The sequence below is a fragment of the Choloepus didactylus genome, chromosome 16, assembly GCF_015220235.1.
Source record: "Choloepus didactylus isolate mChoDid1 chromosome 16, mChoDid1.pri, whole genome shotgun sequence".
In the NCBI taxonomy this organism is placed as follows: Eukaryota; Metazoa; Chordata; class Mammalia; order Pilosa; family Megalonychidae; genus Choloepus; species Choloepus didactylus.
Genome location: NC_051322.1, coordinates 85251366 through 85270341, shown reverse-complemented (window position 1 = coordinate 85270341; position 18976 = coordinate 85251366). Strand labels below are relative to the sequence as shown.

The 18976-nt window shown below is 37.8% G+C and overlaps 1 pseudogene; it reads right to left on the bottom strand.

Moving 5' to 3' along the window:
* Nucleotides 1-7918: 7918 nt before the first annotated feature.
* Nucleotides 7919-9688, bottom strand: LOC119511755 (annotated as a pseudogene).
* Nucleotides 9689-18976: the final 9288 nt, after the last annotated feature.

Genomic DNA, 18976 nt, shown 5'->3' with positions numbered 1-18976 from the left:
AGTCCTGTAACAGTCCACAGACAGAAAGAGCAGCTGAGAGGGACAGGGACATTTTGGCAAGAAGGTAAGGCTGATGCTGATGCTTAGAGTTGTTGGAGATGCAGACAGAAGGAAGTCTGGAGATGCTAAGCTAAGAGTTTGCAACGGAGAAGCTAAGAGAGGACCCCCAGACGCTTAGAGAGAAACACCCTAGGGGAAAGAAACAAAGGTGCACAGGCGCTGTGAGAGAGAAGCTAAGACAAAATGCCCCAAGAGCAACATTTTGGAGAAAGCCATTTTGAAACACAACCAGTGAGCAAAGGACCAGCAGATGCTAGCCATGTGCCTTCCGAGCTGACAGAGGTGTTCTGGACACCATTGGCCTTTCTTCAGTGAAGGTATACTTGGGTTGATGCCTTAATTTGGACATTTTCATGGCCTTTGGACTGTAAATTTGTAACCAAATAAACCCCTTTTATAAAAGTCAATCCACTTCTGGTATTTTGCATAATGGCAGCATTAGCAAACCAGAACACAAGTGTTGGAGAGGGTGTGGAGATATAGGAACACTCATTCATTGTTGCTGGGAATGTAAAATGGTGCAGCTGCTGAGGTAAACAATTTGGTGGTTCCTAAGACAGGAAGTATAGAAGTACCATATGACCCAGCAACCCCCCTTCTAGGTATATATATATGTATGCCCAAAAAAATTGAAAGCGACAACTCAAACAGATATTTTCACACTGATGTTCATTAGTGGCATTATTCACAATTGCCAAAAGATGGAAGCAACCCAAGTGTCCATCAACTGATGAATGGATAAACAAAATGTGGCATGTAATACAATGGAATGTTATTCAGCTGTGTAAAGGAATGATGATCGATACATGTGACAACATGGATGAATCTTGAAGACAGTAGGTTGAGTGAAATAAGCCAGACAAAAAAGGACAAATCTTAAATAATCTCACTGATATGAAATAATTAGAATAAGCAAATTCTTAGAATCAGAAATAAGAACACAGCTATCAGGGGCCAGGATGGGGGTTGGGAATGGGGGGTTAATGCTTAAATTGTACAGAGCTTCTATTTGGGGTGATGGAAAAGTTTTGGTAATAGATGGTGGTGATGGTAGCACAACATTGTAGACGTAATTAACAGCACTGAACTATATATTTAAATGTGGTTAAAAGGGGAAATGTCAGGTTATATATATACTACTAAAAAAATCTTTTTTGAAAAGCAACCATAGAATTGAATAATACAAACAGTGAACCTTAATAAAAACTATGGACTATAGTTAATAATAAAAACAAAAGAATTATGACACATCATGTTTGGTTGTACATTTGTCAGTTAACATTTAAAGATATTTTCTGATTTAACCTAGTCATCATAATTATGTTCAGAGTTGTATGAAAAAATAGAAGTTGAAAACTAGAAATTTCAGCCAGTTTTTACCTCATAAATATGTGTATGTGCTAATCTGTTGAAAAGAACTCTGATTTCCCTGCCTACAACTCATTACAAAAGTCTGCATTCGGCAGTTCCAGATCACCTCACAATCCTACATTTTATTTTTCATTAATATGTCAAAAGGAAAAACTCTGAATTCATGTCTGAATTTTGTTGTAAAGAATTCTTGATAGTTACCTTTCCCAATCTGATATTCCTGGTGTGAACTCCAGCTGAACACTTTTTCACCTTGATTTTAGCGTGGACATTTCCTCAGTATGAGAAATTTAACATTGATGGGTAAATTGAGAACACCAGACTTTTCTTCATTCTATATATACATAGAATGTATTATGCAATGTGAAACTTCATGTGTTCTACACATTGCTTTCTAAGTAAAAAATTTCTCACATTTTTTCACTGAGTAGCCACTCCATCAAATAGTATATCTTGTTCTCCCAGAATATTCTCCTCCTAGCAAGGATATTTTTGTCCATTTTTATGGTTTAGGAGTTATTCCTACTCTGAGCTTTACTTGTATATCAAAGGATGGAGCTAAATCGAAATTTATTATAGGTAATTACAGACTTTGAGTTCATCCTAAAGGAGTAAAATCATGTTATTTAAAGATAGATTGTAAATAAAAGCATTTACTCATTTATTACATTGAGAGATATTTATTACACTCCTGTGTGAATTCTTTAATTTTAAATATTAGAGCTGTGGCTGAAGACTCTTCCATAAGCAAAACATATTTAATGACCTCTCTGATGTCCAATAGCCAAATAATGTCTAAAGGTTTTCCTGTGTAGATGGGAGAAATGTTTTCTCCCCAGTGTTAATTACCTTGTGTCATCTGAGACTATCAGTGAAGCATTTCCCACATACATGGCAGGTGTATAGTTTCTTCTCAGTGTGAGTTCTTTCATGTAACCTAGGTTTACCACATAAATGGAAGGATTTCCCACATGGATGGCAGACTTATAGTTTCTCCCGTGTGAGCTCTCTCATGTTGCCTAAGTTTTCCACGTAGATGGAAGGATTTCCCACATGGTTGGCCAACTTATGGTTTCCCCCTAGTGTGAGTTTTCTCATGTTGCCTAAAGGTACCACAATGACTGAAGGATTTTCCACATATATTGCAGACATTGGGTTTCTCTCCAGTGTGAATTCTTTCATGTTGCCTAAGGTTACCACAATGACTGAAGGATTTCCCACATATATAGCAGATATTGGGTTTCTCTCCAGTGTGAATTCTTTCATGTTGCCTAAGGTTACCAGAACGACTGAAGGATTTCCCACATATATTGCAGACATTGGGTTTCTCTCCAGTGTGAATTCTTTCATGCTGCCTAAGGGTACCAAAAAGACTGAAGGATTTCCCACATATATTACAGATATTGGGTTTCTCTCCAGTGTGAGTTCTTTCATGTTGCCTAAGGTTACCACAATGACTGAAGGATTTCCCACATATATTGCAGACATATGGTTTCTCTCCAGTGTGAATTCTTTCATGTTTCCTAAGGTTACCAGAATGACTGAAGGATTTCCCACACATGCTGCAGACATATGGTTTCTCCCCAGTGTGAATTCTTTCATGTTGTCTAAGGGTACCACAATGACTGAAGGATTTCCCACATATATTGCAGATATTGGGTTTCTCTCCAGTGTGAATTCTTTCATGTTGCCTAAGGATACCAGATTGAATGAAGGATTTCCCACACATATTGCAGACATATGGTTTCTCCCCAGTGTTAGTTCTCTCATGCTCTCTGTGTGTGGAACTATCAGTGAAGTCTTTCCCACATACATGGCAGACATATGCTTTTACTTCAGTATGAGTTCTCTCATGTTGTCTGAGGCTGGTACTATCTGTGAAATCTTTCCCACATCCATGGGAGGCATATAGTTTCTCCACATTGTGAATTCTTTCATGTTGCCTAAGGTTAAAACTTTGACTGAAGGAATTCCCACATAGATGGCAAACATATGGATACTCCACAGTGTGAATTCTTTCATGTTGTCTGAGGGTAGAACTACCAGCAAAATCTTTCCCAGATAGATGGTAGCCATATGGCTTTTCTCTGGTGTGTATTTTCTCAGGTTGTCTAAGGCCAAAACTACTTCTGAAGACTTTTCCACATAGATGACAGTTATATGACTTACATCCAGTTTGAATTTTCTTATTTTGATGAAGGAATGAATGATAATTGAGAACTCTTTGAAACTGTTTGTTTACATTGGGTGTCTTTCCCATGTCAGTCATTGTGGAGTGAGTGAAATATTCTCCCAAATCATTACTTTCCAGGGGACCCTCTTCAGTGTGAGAAATCTGCTGGTACAAATGACAAGAGAGACAGTTAATGACATGTTCACATATATTTATTAACATAATTCTCTAGTCTATTCAGTTTCCAGTTATTCTTCATTATGATAGTTCCATGTACACAGATTACTACATTCTTGTATGCACAGATTTTCTCTTTTGTATCATCTCAACTGCAGAGTTAATTAATTTTGAAAACTTCATTATGTTTCAAAGAATAGGTATATGAATAATGTTTATGCAATTATCCTTTTATAAGACTTCAGGTTATGGTTTTGAACTCAGGTTAATTTTTTGCTTAATTGAAACTATCCACAACTTTTTGATGGGAGAGAGTATAATACCATCTATATTTACTCAGGTGATTGTGATGATCTCCTAAATTATTCAATCCTATCTCTCTAATTAGGAGACAAATGCTCACAATATGAAACTTACCTTTGTCTGGTTGGTAGATGTGTCCTTAGAGATATGTTGCATGGTTATCACTTCTTCTTTTTTATGGTCATTTTCCCTGCCTGGAACAATTTTAAATGCATTATAGAGTGGCAGAAGCAGAATGAAATATTTGAAAACCCTCAATTATCATGCGATTACTTTTTAAATATTGTCATTTAGATTGGATAACAATGTAAAAGTAAGGTGTCCTTTAGGAGGTAGCAACACTTTTCTGGAAATTGACAAATAAAATATGCTCAGCATTAAAGTAAGGGAAAATAAGATAAGAAGATGCAAAATTCAGTGGTAAAGAGAGGGAAAATCCTCAAACAGGAAGACCAGAACACAGGCCATTATGTGAAAGTTTAGCTCCTGTAAGTAAATATCCTTTCCCTAAGTGAAATACAATCACAGATGGATTCTTGAATAGAAATTGATACACATATGGAAAAATTACACATTTGAGGAGATTTCCACCAAATTCATAGCCTACATTTCAGAGAATATCATTCACTTCAGGAAATCTTCTGTTGATACTTCTAAGGACCTGCTTATTCAGTGACAATGCTCCTCCTCATAGTGAAGCACAGTCTTAGAACTCACCTGGACTCCATACTTGGAGAAACCTTAATCCTTCTCTCCACAGTTCTCCTTGTTCTGACTGTGAAAGCACTTCTGATATGCAGACCTGATATCCTATGTATGAGAAAGAAAAGCATAGATTTTGAGATCTATAGTGATATAAGTTCATGATCATCAAGTCCAGGGCAGAGTATGAGGAATAGTAGGTAAGCTCTTATGAACAGCACAAGGAACTATAATTTAAAAACAGTATATTGAAAATCCTTTTCCTGCAAATGATAATTCTTGACCTTCAGTCAAAAATGCTAAGGATATATTGATGCCCATACCTAAATTCCTGGACTACAGTATCCTCAATATTTTCATACCAGGAGAAATTATAATTCCAAAATGGTTGAAGTATATTTTATAAAAGCATCCAATAAACATAAGCTCAACCAAAACAATCTATGTTCTATGTGGAAAATAGTATGCCTTCTGCGTGCCAAAACTTCACTACAGTCCCTAAGTCCCTAGTGGAAAATAATTACCTAGAGAATATTTATTTTGTCCATTGAAATAAAATTTATTGCATTCTCACATTGTTATTAATGTTGGAGATTGAGCAGCAAGAAAGACCTGAAATTTTAGAGCAGAAAATCACATGCCACTGATGGGACAAATAAGACATGAGGAATAAACAAAAACACAAAGTTTCTTTTAAGTACCCATAAGAGATATGAAAGAATCAGAGTAGAGATCAGTGTGGCACACGGGGCCATTGTCTAGATACTTGAACAACTTGATGCTAGATTAAATGGATGGATGGATGAATAGATAGATAGCTGTATATAGATAGAATATTTTGAAAAACTCACCCATGAACACCAGATGATTGATATTCTCCAGCATAACATCTCTGAACATCTTTCTCTGGTTTGTGTCCAGCATGGCCCACTCTTCCTTGGTAAAGTTGATAGCTACATCACTGAAGGTCACTGATTCCTAAAATGACATAGGCATTTTGGTTCAGTCAATTCCATCCCTACCAATATCCAGAGTATCTTGGATGAAATGAGAACCCTGAGGAAGGGTGGTGGTTGTGTACAAAATGCTCAAACTGTGTTTGGGATTCCAGTTTTGTAACGTAATCATCCCCACAAACCTGGGTTCTTGAGTACCCTTCCATTTTCACAGGTTTTTGCTTTAAACTAACCAATCACTGACTCCTGTGGAAAATCTACTAACTTACACTTTTGGCCCATATTAAAAGCACAATACCAAGGGTCCCTTTTGCTCAGCTGTGTGCTGCCCACACAGAACCAGGGCTGTTCATGTTTCTCACTGGCTCCACATGGCAACCCTCTCTCCCTAGGGTTTTGGAGTAATCAACTACTTTTTCACATATTATTCTTGCACTCCCCAATTATGTAATACCTGATGTGCAATAAGATATAAATTTAAAATCCAACTTCACCAATTCGATCAACTGCAATGACCTCAGTTTCTCTGTCTAGGAAATGGTTTAACAAAATGCAACAAGTTTTGAAAAGTCCAATGAGCTGATGATACCTCTGTAATCAACACTTGTTAAGTAAAAGTGATAAATCTATTATTCATTAAAATGGAAGATATAACTGAAGCAAAGTACATAATTCTTCAGAAGTGTACAGTCTTTATACAGAACTTCAGAACATTATTTTTCCTCTTTCACCTCTAAAAAAACTGGTTTTTATTATGAGATATGAGGTTAAGCTGTTTAGTAGGACAAACCAGGGCCCCCTAGGACTACTATACTAAAGTACAGTCCTAGGGTGACTCTTCCTATGGTAGAAGTCCTCCCATACTCAATAATTACCTGGACCTCCAAATTGGAACTTACATTGTGTTTCTTGTATGCTCATCTTGATTCTGTTCAGTGACAAATAGACTTGTTATTTGTTCTGTTCTCTTTATAGTTCTTCAAGTATTTTCACTGGTCCTAATATTTTACTATACATACAATACCCCTCCTCTGTGTGCAGCTGAAAATAAGGAAACAATATTACCTGTTCATTGTTTCCACTTAGAAAGTTGTACACATGTTTTTTAAAAGAAAGAAAATGGTTAACTGGGGACAAGATAGTAATGAGAATTTCAAACATCGTTTCAAAATGTGAAAATATTCTCTCAAAACTGTAAAAAGTATTGGACAAAATAAATACATTCCTTTTCATTACCTTTACTGTCCTCTTTCTTATGCTCTCCTGAACATGGCATAGCCCTGACCCCAGCATTCATAACACTAGACTCATTGAACTCACCTGATGAACCATCTGCCTCTCTATTGGACTAAGTTGTGCAATTTCTCATCTCTATCCCTTGTGTTCACTACAATCCTAGGAAAGGCACTACCACTAAAATAGTGAATGAATGAATTACTTCTACACTGAGGCCATAGGATGCATGAAGAAAATAAATCTTCTCATATCTCTTCTGTGAATACACAGCTTTAATAGAGACTTGATAAATTAGTGTAAATGGGAGACAGAAGATTATTTCTTACCCACTCCTTCACTCACTATAATTATAGCAGAGTCCTGGGTATACACAAGTGGATCTCAAATATGTGAGTATCCTATGAGTGTACTTAGAATGTGTCAGACCAGTACAGGAAATCTGCATATCTTAGAAAGGTTTAAATTTCAGTAGAAATAGCAATTCCCTACTCACCACTGGTTTCATTGCCAGTAGTTCTGCCACCAACTAACTTCCTCTGGGTTTTCACTCTCAGACAGTCCAAGCACTAAGCATCCAAGCTGAGGATGGAGCAAGAAGCCATGAGAATCAAAACTTGTCCTATCACATATACCCAATCCTTCACCTGGAAATACCACCCCCCCAGTTCAACCAACAGAAACATGTAGTCTACTCTAAGAGAAACAGGGGAAGGCCCTCATCTCCTAAACTCATATATAAGAAGGCTATGTATTATGTTGCTAATAATGAAAATGTGACTACAGGTGTCTTATAAATAATAACATAAAAATCATTGTCTTTCATGTGTTGATTATCCCATGTGCTCAAAGCCTTAATCTCTCCATCATTCAAAAAGAGGTATCTCACTTGAAGAGTTAGGCTGCTTTGCATCTACCCAGCATCTAGAACCAATTACATCTTCTTAGCTCAGCTGCAAATGAACTCCCTTAGGTGTTTGGTAGCAATGTAGCCAGTAAGAAGACTAGGAATCCCTGAAGTGGTAAAAGTGCAGGCTGTTATCTGGAGGTGTAAGTGCATGTTTTGGAGGGAGATTGCATCTCATTCTGGGCACTGGGAGGCACATTTAAGAAATCCCAAATCAAAATAGTATCATGGGAGCTGCTGATGATTTGAAACTCATCAAACTGCAGCTGAAACACATGACCAGAATGATCCACCAACATGCACAAACACAAAGTGCTTGCTGGTCTGCAGGGGTCAAGAGCAGCTTGCAAGTTCCAAACTTTAATTTTCCCACTATATGCCCTGCTGACAATCCTCCTGTTATCAAAGTGGATGCAATGGACCAATTCTTAATGTCCCTTCAGGACTCTTACACAGGTGCTACATTCAATATCCCATAGCCTAATGATATTATCTGATGATCCACTAACAACTAGCTGATCCCTGGACAGGAGGTAGGCAATGCCTCACTTGTGCCCATTCAGAGTATAAATTCACAGGTACTCATGCCTCACACTTTGATGGTTCGGTCACCAGAGGCACACATGATTACTTATCATCAAAGTCTACCACATTGACAGTAGTGTGGCATAAACTGATATCAGTGGCAGAAGCCATGTCCCACATGGTGATGGAGTGGTCCTTGGAACAGGTCACCATGAGTCCATTGCTAAAGTGTAAGTGCAATACAGCCTCACTGTGGTGGATCAGTGTATTCAGAACTTCACCTGTGTTCACATCTCAGACTCTTACTATAGAGACTGAAGAGCCAGTTACAATGACATGTTCATCACACTGGAGACAAAGGACAGTGTCCCATTAACATTTTCAAACATTCCAAGCTGGTTTTATCCCAAATCTTAATAGAATTATCTCATAGGCCACTGATAATTTTTTCATCACCATACTGTAAACAGTAGACACCTTCACTATTTTCAGAGTGGCCCTGAATCCTCTGCAAGTTGTGTCATCCACACCACCAATTAGATTCTGTAGTCTCTATATCCTGGATAATCTTTGGGTATAATGACCTACAAAATGAATTTGGAGGGCCATCTGTGAGTCTGTTGTTAAACAGGTACTGATCCCACCCTCTTTTTTTCTGAAAATCCCTTCCATAGAGGGTCTGTGCATGCAATTCATTCAATCATCTTCTTCGAAAGCATTCCTTCTGAGATAACTCATTGCCATTCTTTACAAACCAGCACTGCCGCACACAGAGACCTGAAATCCAGGTAGGAAAGAATGTTTTCTGCTATGTGATCTAAGCCTTGCTCTTGTAAAGCAGTAATAAAGTCCTGCTGCAACATGGTTCTCAGGTAAGAGTTAATATGTCCATGCTGATAGTGACACATTCATGAAATAAAAGGTTCCACAAATTCCACTTGATCTGATTCAGAGCACTGGTAAAAATATTTAATACATGAGTCTTTTTTCTTTCTGATAGTTTCCATCTGATGGCCTCTTTCTAGAGATGATCACAGATGATGTTCCATTAATTATCTGGAAAATATTTTGTATTTCAGATCCACAAATCCAGAATGAATGTGTGTATTCTTTCAGACTAGTCTGAGAAAAGACAGCAGTCAAGCATCTTCCAAGATTCTTTCTGTTTATGGTATCCAGCTTTCTTCAACAAAATGCCAAAAATACACTCTGGCAACATGAACTCTATTGTCTTGTCCTCATTCACTGAGTCAGGCTCCATGGTGGCCCCAGCAGCCCTGCCTCACTCTCCCCACACAGCAGTGAATGGAGCTGGTGGAGGAGGTGACAGAAGATGCAACAGAGGCCTAAAGTGTTCTTTTAAATCAATTAGGGAAAAATGATAATCAGTAATAGAAAAATGGGATAATGAAATAAAGAAAGGGTTAATAGAAAAAATACAAATGGGAAGTGGAAAAAAAATTTAGCTTTATTAATGAAATAAATGCAAATTAGAATAGTAAAAAAATAGGTATCTCTAACTCCTACTGCATGTGGATTTTGGTCTTCTCATGCACATATATATTGTGCAAATCTCAGATTTATGAATTTTTCATTTATGCTCTAACATAGGTCTTCCAAGACCCATCCATGCCCTCTGGACCCTCACTCTATTCCTGCTCTAACCTTCCCTGGCCTTTTGTATGCACTTGCTGTAAATCATGTTAGTTAAACTCCTTAGGGTTCTGGAAAGACCACTCTCTCAACCCCCTTGACACTGATTTTCAGAACTTTCTCTAGTGGATTTGGATAGTGTGCAAGACTGAAACTGTTTTGGACCCCCAGAAGAGCCACAGTCTTTAATTCAGTCTTTTTGGGTGAGATTTTTGACTGTTTTTTTTTTTTTTTCCCAGGAGGTGTGATCACGTCTATTCAGGGTAGGTCTTAATTAGATCACCAGAGTCCTTTAGATAGCTGAGATCCCACACAGACCCAGAAACCTGAGTTGCTGGAGATGCAAATAAATGTATATTTGAAGATGCTAAAATGAGAGATGAAGCATAGAGTTAGTACCAAAGATGCTAAGACAGCAACCCCAGATGCCTAGAGAGAAATGCCCTGGAAGAGCAAGCAAGGAAGCACAGGAGAGGAGAGAGAAAAACTATGAGAGACAGAAGCCCAGAGACATTTTGGAGACAGCTATTTTGAAACCAGAACCAAGGTGCAAAGGAAGAGCAGACTCCAGCCATGTGCCTTTCTAGCTGACAGAGGTGTTCTGGATACCATCCACCATTCTTTGGTGAAGGTATCCTGTTTTAGATGCTTTAGTTTGGACACTTTGGTGGCCTTAGAACTGCAAATTTGTAACCTAATGAATTCCATTTATAAAAGCCAATCCAGGGAGGCTTCTGGAAGACGGCAGTTAGGAGAAAAAGGGCAAAAACAACTCCATGAAAAATACTAGAGAAAAGACAGAAAGTGACCCAGAACAGCAGTTTCAGTGATGCACCAGCTGGACAAGGTCTTCTAAATCCACAGGGACCACGCACTTGGTAAAACTGGGAATCTGCATTCTGAAACAAGTGAGTGAGACTGCTGGATAACCAGCAGCCATGCTGCGGTCTCATGAAACTGTGGTTGGCATTTGTAGTTGGACTAATTTTAAAACCCAAAAGTAGCTGCAGATATGGCAGAAAGAACTGCACAGTGAAGCATGGCAGGAACTGCATCCCCACAACCTGTGGGCATGCATCAATATCTGGTTGGACAATAGCTTTTCAGGACCCACTGCTAGTTATCTTAAAGCTAGGAAGGCAGAGGTTTAGCAAAAAGGGGAAATTAATCACAACCCATACAGCCATCTGGTCATCTGGCCAGCACCACAGCCCAGAGCTGCTCCAAACAATCTGGCACAATGGGAAGTATTTCAAGCAGCATGTGCACATGGCACAATATCTGGTATGGATGATAGCGTTTTGCACACCCACAGCTATTTGTCTCAGAGCTAGGAAGGCAGAGGTGTGCAAAAAGGAAGAAATTAACATGCCACATAGATCCATCCTTTCAGCTGGCTGGGAAAACATGTATGTGGCTCTGTGGCCCAGGACTTCCCTTGGGGGATTATGCTCACTTTTGATATAGCACAATCTTCCCTCAGCAGAGGCCCTGGAGGTGGGGGGGCATGGCTTGGAAGAGGGACCCACTCAGAAGTGCCAGGGACCATACACCAATACTAAGGACTTCTGGGTCAGTGGCAGAGACAGACTGTGGTGAGACTCAACTGAAGGTTTAGACTCACAACAGCTTTAAATCTCAAAAAAAAAAAAAAAAAAAAAAAACACTTGGGAGGTTTGATTATTAAAGCTGCCCTCCCTCCCTAACCACTCAGACACATGTCCCACATTCAGGGTGGGCAGCAACAAGTACACATGCATACTTGGTGCACCAATTGGACTCCCATAAGATTCAGACCCCACTCACCACAAAGACAAGGTTGGGGAAGACTGGCTTGAGGGGAATAGGTGGCTCATGAATGTCACAAGCTAGTTAGAGAAAGTCTATGCCACTAACATGTAGATCTTATAAATTAGGGATAAGTGTTTGTATAAGTCTACATATCCTAAAATAACCCAATCAAGTTAAGCAAATGCCAAGAGGCCAAAAAACAACAGAAAATATTAAAGCATATAAAGCAGATGATATGGATAACCCAAACCCAAACATCCAAATCAAAAGATCAGAGGAAAAACATTACTTGGAGTAATTAACAAAGAACTAAAGACAAACAATGAGAGCATGGGACAGGATATAAAGGACATGAAGAAGACCCTAGAAGAGCATAAAGAAGAAATTTCAAGAGTAAATAATAAAATAGTCAATCACATGTAAATAAAAGAAATTGTTGACCAAATTAAAAAGATTCTGGATACTCACAGCACAAGACTAGATGAAGCTGAACATCAAATCAGTGACCTCAAAGAAGAGAGAATGGAAAGAGAAAGAACAAAAGAAAGAATGGGGAAAATTTTGAAAAAATTGAAGTGGACCTCAGGGATATGATAGATAACATAAAACATCCAAATATGAGTCACTGGTTTTCCAGAAGGGGAAGAGAAGGGTAAAGGTCTGGAAAGAGTAGTCAAAGAAATTTTGGGGGTAAACTTCCCAAACCTCCTAAACAACATAAATACACAAATCATAAATGCCCAGCAAACTCCAAATAGAATAAATCCAAATAAACCCACTCCCAGACATATTCTGATCAGATTGTTAACTACTGAAGAAGAGCAAGTTCTGAAAGCAGCAAGAGAAAAGCAATTCACCATTTACAAAGGAAACAGCATAAGACTAAGTAGTGACCACTCAGTGGGCACCATGGAGGTGAGAAGGCAATGGCATGACATATTTAAAATTCTGAGAGAGAAAAATTGCCAACCAAAAATTCTTTACCCAGAAAAGCTCTCCTTCAAATTTGAGGGAGAGCTTAAACTTTTTGACAAACAAACAAATGCTAAGGGAATTTGCTAACAAGAGACCTGCCCTACTTAATACAATACTGACAGAGAAACAAAGAAAGGAGAGCAAGATACAGAGAAAGTTTCAGTATAAAGAGATTCATTATGGGTACATTAAGTGTGAGAGGGAAAAATATATCTGACAACATAAGCCAGAGGAGAGGATGGCTGATTAAAGAAATGTCTTCACAGTAATAATGTTGAATGTAAATGGATTAAACTCCCCAATTAAAAGATACAGATTGGCAGAATTGATAAAAAAAATATGAACCATAAATATGTTGCATGCAAGAGACTCATCTTAGGCATGGGGACACAAAGAATTTGAAAGTGAAAGGGTGGAAAAAAAGATACACATGAAAAAATGTTCAGGTTCACCAGCTATCAAAGAGATGCAAATTAAGACCACAATGAGATACCATCTCACACACAATTGGAAGGGCTGCCATTAAACAAACAGGTAACTACAAATGCTGGAGAGAATGTGGAGAAATTGGAACTCTTATTCATTGTTTGTGGGACTGTATAATGTTTCAGCTACTCTGGAAAACACTCTGCCAGTTCCTCAGAAAACTAGATATCAAGTTACCCTTCAATCCAGCAATTGCACTTCTCGGTATATACCTGCAAGATCTGGAAGCAGTGACATGAACAGATATCTCAAGCCAATGTTCATAGCAGCATTATTCACAATTGCCAAGAGATGGAAACAACCCAAATGTCCTTCAACAGATGAGTGGATGAATAAAATGTGATATATGCACATGATGGAATACCCCATGGCAGTAAGAAAGAACAATGTCATGAATCATATGACTACATGGATGAACCTTGAAGACATAATGCTGAGTGAAATAAACCAGTCACAGAAAGAGAAATATTATATGCTACCACTAATGTGAACATTGAGAAATATTAAACAAATGGTTTATAATGTAGAATGTAGGGGACCTAATGATAGAGAGCAATTAGTATAGGGGGAATGATAAACTAATAAGAACAGATAAGTTATTTTGGGTAAATTTAACATTCTAGGAATGCCCAGGAAAGACTGTTAATTTCTGGTGGGTATGGTAGGAACAAGTTTATGGAACTGTTGCTATCTTAGGTTATCTCTCTTTTTATTCCTTTGCTGGGTTATAGCCTGTATGTTTTCTTGGGATAGAATAGTAACATGTTGGAAGTAAAGTAGTTATTTATATTAGTTGTCTTTTTCTTATTCCCTTGTTTTGGTTCGTTTTAAATATTTTTATATTGCATGTTTTAAAAATATTTTGATATAGTTAATCGATAATTAAAAAAAAAATGAAAAATATGCAGAGCCCCCTGAGGAACTGGGGGAGAATGCAGGGGTGTTGGTTTTCCCCACCTCAAAGATTGCTGATGTGCTCACAGACATTGGGGACTGGCAGTTTGATGTGCCAAGAACTCTATTACAGGACTTGCCCTTGGGAAGACTTACTGCAAAGGAGAAGCTAGGCTTGCTTATAACTGTGCCTAAGGGTTTCCTGAGTTCCTCTTTGTTGCTCAGATGTGGCCCTCTCTCTCTAGCTAAGCCAACTTGGCAGGTGAAATCACTGCCCTCCCCCCTTTGTGGGATCTGACACCCAGGGGTATACATCTCCCTGGCAACATGAAATTTGACTCCTGTGGAGGAATCTAGACCCAGCATTGTGAGATGGAAAACATCTTGAGCCAAAAAGGGGGATGTGAAATGAATGAAATAAGTTTCAGTGATGGAGAGATTCCAAAATCAGCTGAGGTCACTCTGGTGGGGACTCTTATGCACAATGTAGATAACCCTTTTTAGGTTTTAATGAATTCAAATAGTACAAAATACCTGAAACTATCAAATTACAACATGGAAACCTTGAATCTTGAAGATGAGTGTATAACAGTGCAGCTTATGAGGGGGTGACAGTGTGATTGGGAAAGCCATGTGGATCACAATCCCCTCTGTCCAGTGTATGGATGGATGAGTAGGAAAATGGGGGCAAAAAAACTAAAGGAAGAATGGGAGAGACAATTTGTGTGTTCTGTTTTTACTCTTGTTTTACATATTCTTGCTTTCACTTTTTCTGGTACAAGGAAAATGTTAAAAAATTGGTCAGGGTGATGAATAAACAACTATATTATGGTAGTGTGATCAATTAATTATATACTTTGCTATGATTGTATGGTATGTGAAATAAATCTTAGTAATTTTTTTTTAAGAAACAAATATCTACCATTCAAATTCAAAATGATTTCATGATAGGGTTAATAAATTCAAATACTACCTTCATTTGGAGATATCAGTGATGTCCATATATCAAATCAATTCTTTAAATCTCCTTTATAAGGAAGTAAGGGGAACACATGGTCATAATTTATGTCATCTCCCACAGTCCTCAGAAGTGAGGAAGTTTAGAAAATACAGAATGAATGGGTTTGTCAGGATATCCAGTTGCTCCATCTGATAATTTCATAAAATGGTTGCTGTAGTACTGCCCCATATTAATCTTCATTTGTGGGAACACCCCTGCATTTCTCTTTCTCTCTTTATATATGGTATGTGTGTTTGCATGTGTATCTGTTTGCATGTGTGTGTGAAAGCATTAATCTTCATAGCCAGTAAATTTTTCCCTAAAACACTGTTAAGAATGTAATTCATGGACAATGGTGATAATTTGTCATAAACTAATGGTAGGCTTAATTCACCAATTTGTATCCAAGAAGCCAGAGAAAAAGAGAATAAACTATGTATTATGTGTGATGCTATTGAGTGTTTATCTGTATTTGTTTACTTAATTTCATAATAATTCCATTTATGATTTACCAAGTTAACAAATTACATGACCACAGACTCAGAAATTTCAGAAAATTTTAATATATGACCAAAATTACATGGTGGAAAAATTACAACAGCTAGAATTAGAAGTTTTCTCTGCTTTTCCCCAAGCATAAATTCCTGAGTTTTATACATCCACACACAGGTTTTTACATGGAATGTCCCTCTCACATCAAACATCAGAGTTCCCACTCTGGGACTACAACCCTGATCTCCTAGTTTCTCCACACAAAATACTCCCTATCTCCAGATTCTCATACTACATGGAAATGTATACTGCACTGGCCCCTCTCAAACAACATCATTTGCTAGGTCTCATTTTTTACTGCCCAGTTTACTCCAGAGTTTGTAATTTCAACAGATACTACCAAGGCAAACATTATGTCCCTATGACTGTTTAAACATTTACCAACCAAAACCTCAATATTCAATGACTTCAAATACCTGTAATTATCCTGACTACGACCTCTACAAATACATGAGTAAGATACTGATCCAGGAATACGCACTAGATTCCACAAGTTCTAGAGGTTTTCAAATATACCTGGGAACTGTACTATGTCTTGCTAATTAGACCATTCCTGCATACTCCATAACTACTCCAAACCATCTCCATACCTTGTGAATCTCATGCACTCTATCATTTACCCTCATTTTTAACAGATGAAATTACCTCCTCCTAAGCAGATTGAAATGTAATTTGTGAAATTACACTATAATACCATAATATTTTCAAATATCCCTGAATGCATACACATTATTAGTTACTCCATCTCTCCTATTAAATAGAAAAGTCATGGTGGTACCTCTGGCCAAGCCAATGTCTCCAATTGATCACAATCTCAGGTTTTGTTGTGCACTGTATTATTGATTATAAATTAAATTGCCTTTATCAGAAACCTCTTGCTCTCTTCACAATGTCCTCATTAGGCTCATTTTTTACTCTTCCATTTTGAAAAAAATAGAAACAAGGCAAATCTACTGTGTATGCATTTTCTCTCAAGTTCCAACTCTCCAAGCTCTTCCCTTGACAACTGAAAGTGCACCCATCATGGCCTCACATTCATTCTCACTCTTGACTCACAAAAAGCAAGGCTGGTGTCCCTCACTAATTACTAATGATCTACCCATAAATAAATACTTACTTGGAACAATTATGGACCACAATATCCTGTTAGGACTTCCTTTTCCTTTCTTTTCTATCACATCTCAGATTGTATTCAAACTACTCTAGACACTTCTCCATGTCTGCTGCAAAGAACTCCTTCAAGAACACTATTAGAACATGTTGAAACTAAATCCTAACCCCCTTTTCTCCTCATTAGATGTTCTGTACTGGTCTGTTCTCACATTTATTCAATTTCATTAATTTCTTCCATTGATATTTCTAAACTGAAAGCCAGAAAACACTTTTCTGTATTCCATTTCAGAGCTATCATGGCTACTTGCTTAATTCTGTTCACATAAAATGAAATGTATCACAAGATATTATCTTCCTAATAGCCAAAATATAAATATTACTCCTCCCCCTGTCTCTAATCTTTGTTAAATTCTCCAATAGGCATTCAGTGATTCATCTTTTACATGTCCTCTTGAAATCACCAAGCCTAATTAAACATTGCTATTGTCTCCACTGAAGACTATTTTCACCCATTTCCACCTCAATCCACAAGCATACCTTCTCATACTACACTCATCTCTTTTCAATTTTAGTTTAAATGAAAATTCCTCAGAAATTCTTTTAATGAACAATGATAAAGTTACCTTTGCCCTCCCTCTCCAACTTTATTACAATCCTATTACTCCTTCAGGCAACTCTTCAATTTGCCAGTATGAAAATGATCTATCAATGTATACCTTCATCCAACTACCTATCTATGGTCTCTCTCCCCTACTGATCTAAATGCAGAAAAATTAAAATGCTGAATGTTAAGATCTGGCAAGATTCATTTATGCCACTAGGGATATATTTTAAATACAGAGAAATATCAAGTTATAACCTCCTAACTTACCCTCAGAATGTCTGCCAAAAACACCTAAGTCAGATTAAATGATGATCTTCTGACTAAATTTTAATTTATGAAAAAAGGGAGGTCTAATCATCTGGGCAAATGTTCTCCCCAATAGTCACCAGAATTCAAATTAAATTAGGAGAGAAAAACAATCAAATTCTTTGTTCCTGTTTGTTAATGCTGCCATTATGCCAAATAACAGAAATGGCTTGGCTTTTATAAATGAGGTTAATTTGGTGACAAATTTCCAGTTCAAAAATTAAAAATGGATCCATGCAAGGGCATCAACAAGGGGGTACATTCACTGAAAAAAGGCTGTTATCACTGGGAAAACTCTGTTATCCCTGAGTCACGTGGATGGCACCTGCTCACTCCCAGGTTGCATTACAAAATGGCATACTCCAAAATGTCTCTTGGCTTAGCTTCTCATGGCAAACTCTGGGCTAACATCTCTGAAGCATCAGCAAAATCTGTTTTCAGTGACTGTCTCTAAAATGTCTCTCTCAGCTACAGCACTGAGACTTTCTTAGCTCTTATAGGGCTCCAGTAAGCCATTCAAGACCTGTGCTATATGGGTGGGGACACATCTCCATGGAAATAATCTAAACAATGTTATCACCTAGATTTTGGTGGGTAAATTTCCATGGAAAAAAACAAATCCAAAATTTCCCACTAAATCAACACTAATACATCAGCCCCACAAAATTGCATTAAACATAGCTTCTCTGGGGGACATAATATATCCACACTGGCACATTCCACACCCTGGAACCAAGAAAGCATGACCTTTCCATACATAAAGTACATTCATCCCATTGCATCACAGAAACTTAAATCCTTTCAGTAACAATAAGTACAAGATCCCATCAAAATCAGTCACAGGAGTTGTCATGTCCTAAACAAAATTCCCTCTAGCTGTGGACCTGTGAAACTTAGAACAAGTTATCTGCTGCCAATATAAAAAGGAGGAACACCCATAGCATAAAGGTTCCTATTGTCAAAGGGAAAAACTGAAAGGAAAACAGGGTCCACAGAACCAAAACAGTTTCTAAAGCCCTCAGGAAATATCATTAGAATTCAAATTCTGAGTCACTTATACAATGTTGTATCCTTGGGGCTTCAGAAACCAGGAGCACTAACTTTTCCAAAGATTTATGCAGAAGCCCTTTTTCTCCAAATACTAGGATGAGTGTTCAAACATATCCACACATTGGGAAGACCACCTTCTACCTGG